We start from the raw sequence: 6,496 nt of genomic DNA on the forward strand, positions 1-6,496 counted from the left end.
GTAGTCTGAAAACCCACCTTTTCAGACTCCATCATGGCCCATAGCACTTACTCTACCCTAGATAGCACTTCTGTAGACTTAGATAGCATTTGAAACAGACTTATAGCATGTTATGTAGACAGCACTAGAATTGCATTGTATATAGTCATAGCACGCCATAGTACATATGTATAGCATAGTAGTATATATGTAAAGTTTATACGTATAAATTTCATTATATAGATATTCCACTGTTACTTTCTTAGCTTACGCATGTTTCATGATGAATGTTTTTATGTGATGTATTCCCATGCTTTTGTTCTTGCTTAATGTAAGTCGCTCTGGATTAAGAGCGTCTGCTAAATGCCTAAATTGTAAATTGTAAATTGTCCCAGTTGGTGTCGAAGTGTCGTTGAGCAAGACTCTGAACCCCTAATTGCTCACAATGTGCAGGTTGGTGCCCTGCATGGTTTCCTCTGCATTGGTGTGTGATTGTAATGCACAATCTATGTGTAACCAGAGGCTATACATACTAGACGGACAACAGACTTATTCAATTATACAATCTTTATTAGAAAATGCAAAATATAAAATCTGCAGCAGTAATTTCCTCTGTCTAGAGTGTTGTAGTACTATAGTCCTCCATACCAGTATTTGGGGATGTGTTCACCATCGGTTTGCTCCCAAGAAGCACATACCACCTTTAACAGCTGCTTGACAGCTGGTTGTCTGCTCCTGTGGAAGCAGGCAATAAAAAATGACATAAAATAGCATTAAAACAAGGAAAAACACAAATTAATGTTAAACAATAGCAAAAAACATAAAACGGCAGCAAATCAGGCAGAACATAGATAGTCTACACAGAGATTCATAAAACTGTCTAAGGTTTAGTGCGAGTTGGCCTGGAATACTAGTATTACCGTTGTCACCGTTTGTCACCGAGACGGCAAGCTTGGATTTATTTATTTATTTAAAATCCAAAAAAAGTATCGCCCGAACAGGGACTTGAACCCTGGACCCTCAGATTAAAAGTCTGATGCTCTACCGACTGAGCTATCCGGGCTCTGCTCATGCACGCTCCAGAGCTTTATTTAACTGTACAAGCGAAGCAACGACACGTCTTTATTTCACTGTATGTCAAAAACTAGGTATTTTGTTATTTGTTTCACATCATATTCAGCCAAACTAATACATCATAGTCAGCCAAACAAATAACAGTACTACCGATGGCGGCACGTTAATGACGCTTTTAAGAGCAGAACACGTACGGGTTAGCGACGCCGCTCACGTAACGTTGACAAAACCGCAGCAGGAGAGCGTCGCTCGCCGACAAAAACAGATCTACAAGCTGACGTCAGCGAGTAGCAACGTCGTAAATACGGCGTTATTACAGTTATTTACCATGCTTCAAACCGTATCAACAGGTGGCTCCGTGGCGCAATGGATAGCGCATTGGACTTCTAGTCAAGCACTTGAGAGGTGATTCAAAGGTTGTGGGTTCGAGTCCCACCGGAGTCGAATTTTTGTATTCCTCGCACCCGTCTTTTTTCTGTATTGTCACAACACAGATTTATCATAACCAACGTCTATCACTCAATGTTTCACTTCGGGGCTATAAAATCTAATAATACGCCCACAGTTCAATTAGCTTCTAAATCGACTATTAGCAGGTAAACATGTCCACATCTTATAACTGCATCTCCTGTCCAGTAGTGAGAGAACTCGCTAACGCTCTGGACCAAAGCTAGTTGGACAACACCTACCAGTACCAACACATAACCTAATGTCTAATTATTTAAATTAGTATGAAGGTTTAGTCTTGTAACTTCTGCTCCCAATGCCTACCATGCTGTACTGTAGGTCCACATCGCCCTCTACTGTCTGTTACCTCATGGTTCCAATCTACAGTAATTACACCATTACACCAAAGTGGTTCAGTCTAATTATGCCACAATTATGTCCAAAACAAATCATGTTTTGATATCCATCTTAGCGGTCTTTTGTAGAATACAAATACAGAAACTGTAGGCCTATTAAAGAACAAAATCACAACACACCAACCAATAACTTCCTCCTGATTATTTTAAGATTTTATCTCTCGAATAAAAGTTGTCATCGATGATCAACCTGTCGTGTCCACAGTCCATAAAAGAAAAGAAACGCTTTTTTCTTCAGGCTACTTATTTGTCCACACGAGTTTGCTACAATCCGAAGAATTATAAAAACATATAGCTTACCGTTACCTGACTATAAAGGTTCGAAATTCTGTAGAAGCTCATGGCGATGCTGAGGAGAGAGGCACGCAATGGCGTCTCCAGTTCACGAGCTACTTTGTAGACCGTCCATCACTAAGAAGATTCCAGTTCACTAAAACAAAACAAAACAAAAACAATGCAATGATGTCCAAACTATAGTATGTCCTTCTTGTAGCATATTCTAGCAACATTCCAGTTATGGGCTCCTTACAATGAACTTGCGGTCAAAATCACCAATGCACACAACATGATCGTCCCATTTCCATCCTGCTCAATCGGCCAACTAATTCACTGCACCTGCACACACACACACACACACACACACACACACACACACACACACACACACACACACACACACACGCACACACACACACACACACACACACACACACACACACACACACACACACACACACACACAGTATCCCGATGTCCTGGTCAGTGGTCAATCCTGGTCAATATCCTGATCAGTGCTGCTTAATATCCTGGACATTGATTGATTGTTTGAAAATGTTATTAACAGATTGCTGAATGGGTAGCCTACTGTCCAAGGAAGGTAACAGGTCAATACAAAAACTGCTAAGAAAAACTGCCATTAGTCAGTGGTCAGTCCCGGTGTCAGTATCTGCAGGTCAGTGGTGCAGTATATAGGTCAATATCCTGGTCAGTGTGTTGTTTGCTGCTCATAATGATAGTGATGATGGTGATGGTGATGAAACTGTGTCATGCTGCCTGTCACCCAACCAATAACCATGTGAGGGAAAAGGAGAAGAGATGTTATGGCTATCAGAATAGAATAGATGGCACCAACCCTAGCTAGCTGGTATACAGAGGTTTTACAATTACTGAAGGACAGTACTTAACTACAAATGTTATTTATTTATTTATCCATTTATTATAAGGACCACCACATAGAAAGAAAGAAAGAAAGAAAGAACATTCTGTTATTTACCCACTAGATGGCAGCGTTGGCACTGAAATGGCCACAAGTGCAACCTACCAACCATGCATCTGATGCATGCTGTGCTGCTCGATAGAGTGCTTGCGTTGCATACCTGTCCTACACAACCGCTAGGATTAATCTTTCAATCTTCGAACAGTATCCATCGAAATACACACAGGAAGTATGTGTACAACTACAATGCCCAATTCAGAGTCCATACCTCAGACCCTTCAGACATTGGCCTCATTAAATTAATGATTCCCTTGAAAAAAGATTACAGTTTAAAAACGTTTCCGCGTAGACCGGATGGTTAAAAAAAAAAGACAGATGGGACACGCAGGTGGAAAGGCAGTCTATAATTGCAAAATTAAGGCCCGTGTAAATTACATTAATTCATTGTCCTCCCAATTAAAATGTATTTTGGAGTTTTGCCAGGCCTATGTGTTGACTGTCGACGTCACTGTGCTGCGGCTGCAGCCTGCAGGCCATGCCCGCCACTGATGGAGGGAGGGTTGTATTGGATCTTCTGACAAGTCGACAACAAGCAAGTTCAACAAACCGCAGGTAATGTTTCAGCATAACTCGACGCTCTTGTGCGTTTACTGTTCTATTGAATGTATAATACTAGTTATTCATATAAATAGGCCTACCTGCCATGCGTCTATGATAGTGTTTCTGACTTTCTGTTGACATTGTTTGAAAACAAACGGTCGCCGGCTGGAAACTATACTTCATTGTTTATGTTTGGATGCTAAAGGCGCCAGATGGGCAGATATATGGCAGATATACAAGCTCACAATTAGGTCTACACATTAATTGCATTGCTATTGTGAAATTGTACGTAGTTTGGCTATTTCTGACTGTCAGAGATTTAGTGTAGACTCTGATAGAAAAAAAATCACACCCGTGACTCAAAGCTGGGCATTCATTGTCAATGGCATGCAATTAACACATTAATGTTTGTGTTTACTAAATTCGTTGACATTAAGGAAGTATTTAGACAGGTACATGGGTATCTTGGTGTATCTTGTGGACCAGGCCCATTGCAAGATGCTGGACTCTGTCGTCAACTCTAAGCCATTCCAGCATGTCAAAGTGGGCAGGGGTGAGGCCCAGTAGTAGCCATAGGAGACATAAGAGGGACTCCTCAAAAAGTGTCCCAAGTACAGAGCTCAAGAGTCCAGTTTAACAAGTCTAGAGCGGTTTTAACAACCTTTATTAGTAGTTTATTGAACTTGTAAGATATACGTGTCATTGATTGATTCCCAGCTCCCCTAAATAAGTCTGTCCCTTTATAAGTTAAGAGACACATTTTTTAAATAAGAGATGGTTCTGTATTTCAAAAGGGACAGTTGGCGCTACTGTGGTCTGTCCATACAACTAGTCTGTGACCATGTGTGTGTAAATATTGCATTGTCTGCATTTTGATTTTGTTTCACTGAATGGCCAGGACATATTATTTTAATGATTCAGGGCTGGAGCCAGGCTAGGCCAGGCCTGCCCGAGAGCTTAAATGGCTGCATTTATCCCAACGTCACATTCTGTTCTTGCCAATGTGTCACAGTATTTGACAGGTACTGTTTAACCCCAGGACATGAGGTGTGTGTGTGAGTGTGAGTGTGAGTGTGAGTGTGAGTGTGAGTGTGAGTGTGAGTGTGAGTGTGAGTGTGAGTGTGCATTGCACATGTGCGGGTTCTGTGCCAAACGCGTACTGTACTATAATGTGCTGCATCTCATAGGCTGCACATCACTCTGATATTGCTGTGTGTGTGTGTGTGTGTGTGTGTGTGTGTGTGTGTGTGTGTGTGTGTGGGGGGGGGGGGGGGCATGCACGTGCGAATGGTTGGTTGGTTGGTGTCTGTTAAGACTATCTGCAGACTATCTGACTATCTGCATCTCTCGGCCTAGGATTAAGTAAGGACTTGGTGTGTGTGTGTGTGTGTGTGTGTGTGTGTGTGTGTGTGTGTGTGTGGCCTGTTAAATCGTCAGGGGAAATCAAGTTGATAATGGGACAAAGGAAGGCTGAAGCAGGCTATTGGATTGTATTGCAAATTAAGTCCTGTCTGAACATGCCATGCCATTTGGCCTCATTAGGCAGTACAATTTACAGACAGACAGACAGACAGACAGACAGACAGGGTTTGAACAAGGGTTCATGACATGGAGTAAAGGTTCAGATTCATACCCATTCATTTCATGTCAGAAATTGGTGACAAGTTTGAGTCACTCTCTTTTTGAGCCTCCAACGTCTGACTTCCGGACGCGAAGTCTTGCAACGCACACTGTCCCGGGCAGCGCACCCCTCCGCCTCCCAGTTATTCTGCCCCTTGTTCCATACGGTTGTCACGTTTTCCTTTTACTTTATACCTGATGTAAAGAAGCCTTAGTGCTTTTCTGGTTTCATCCTTGTAGCAGTTTTTGTATTGACCTATTTACAAATGTCAATCAAGCTTGTTTGTTAAATGTATAGGCTATATAATTGTACATATGCGGTAGACAATATTAATGTCTGTAGTTACTAATGCCTGTAGTTTTAGCCACAGCGATAATTTAAGCAATAATAACACTATCATTTGAAAATGTATAGATGTCTCTTCAACAAATACATGGGAGCATTGAGACACACACAGAAGAACTGTGAGGCGGGGGTGTGCATTCCGGGACAGTGTGCATTGCAAGTCTTCGCCTTTCAGACATGATGTCATGTGACAGCCAAGTCTATGGACTTTTAAGCAGCCCCCCACCCCTTTCCAGCATGCCCCCGTTTTCCCCATGTCCCCACCTGACGTGACGTCATCTGGCAGCCACAGCGGGAGCGCCTCACTTCACGCAAGTGTGATTTTGTGTCTTTTCAGAAGACAAGGTTCTAATCTAAATGTTAAGCATTCAGGACATAGGAATAGCATGTATGGCTGACAGTGGAGTGAGCTACAATATTCAAGGTGCGTGAGTGCGTGCAGAAGCATTGTTACAATCTTCTGTCCAGGCTTGTCCTGTTGAGTATGCAGCCATTATCCATAGGTGGGGTTTAACAGAACAACAACTCACCTACTTACCCACCCAACTGTAAATCAGATCACAACAATAATTACCTAACAGCCCGATTAAGTTGAATCATGACCGTTCAAACCAGTTCACGATGTGAACACAAAGATTGGGATTTATGGAACGGGACATTCATTCCCAATCTGTAAATCTCACTCAAAACCAAAGGCAATACAATTTTTCTATATGCCAGCCTAACAATACGTTTATCTGTTTGCAAAACCTTTTTACTGTTTAGTTTTGCATTAGTGTTTTGCTTAGGCATAATTTT

Source organism: Protomyctophum bolini (genome assembly GCF_963924005.1).
Source record: "Protomyctophum bolini genome assembly, chromosome: 3".
NCBI lineage: Eukaryota > Metazoa > Chordata > Actinopteri > Myctophiformes > Myctophidae > Protomyctophum > Protomyctophum bolini.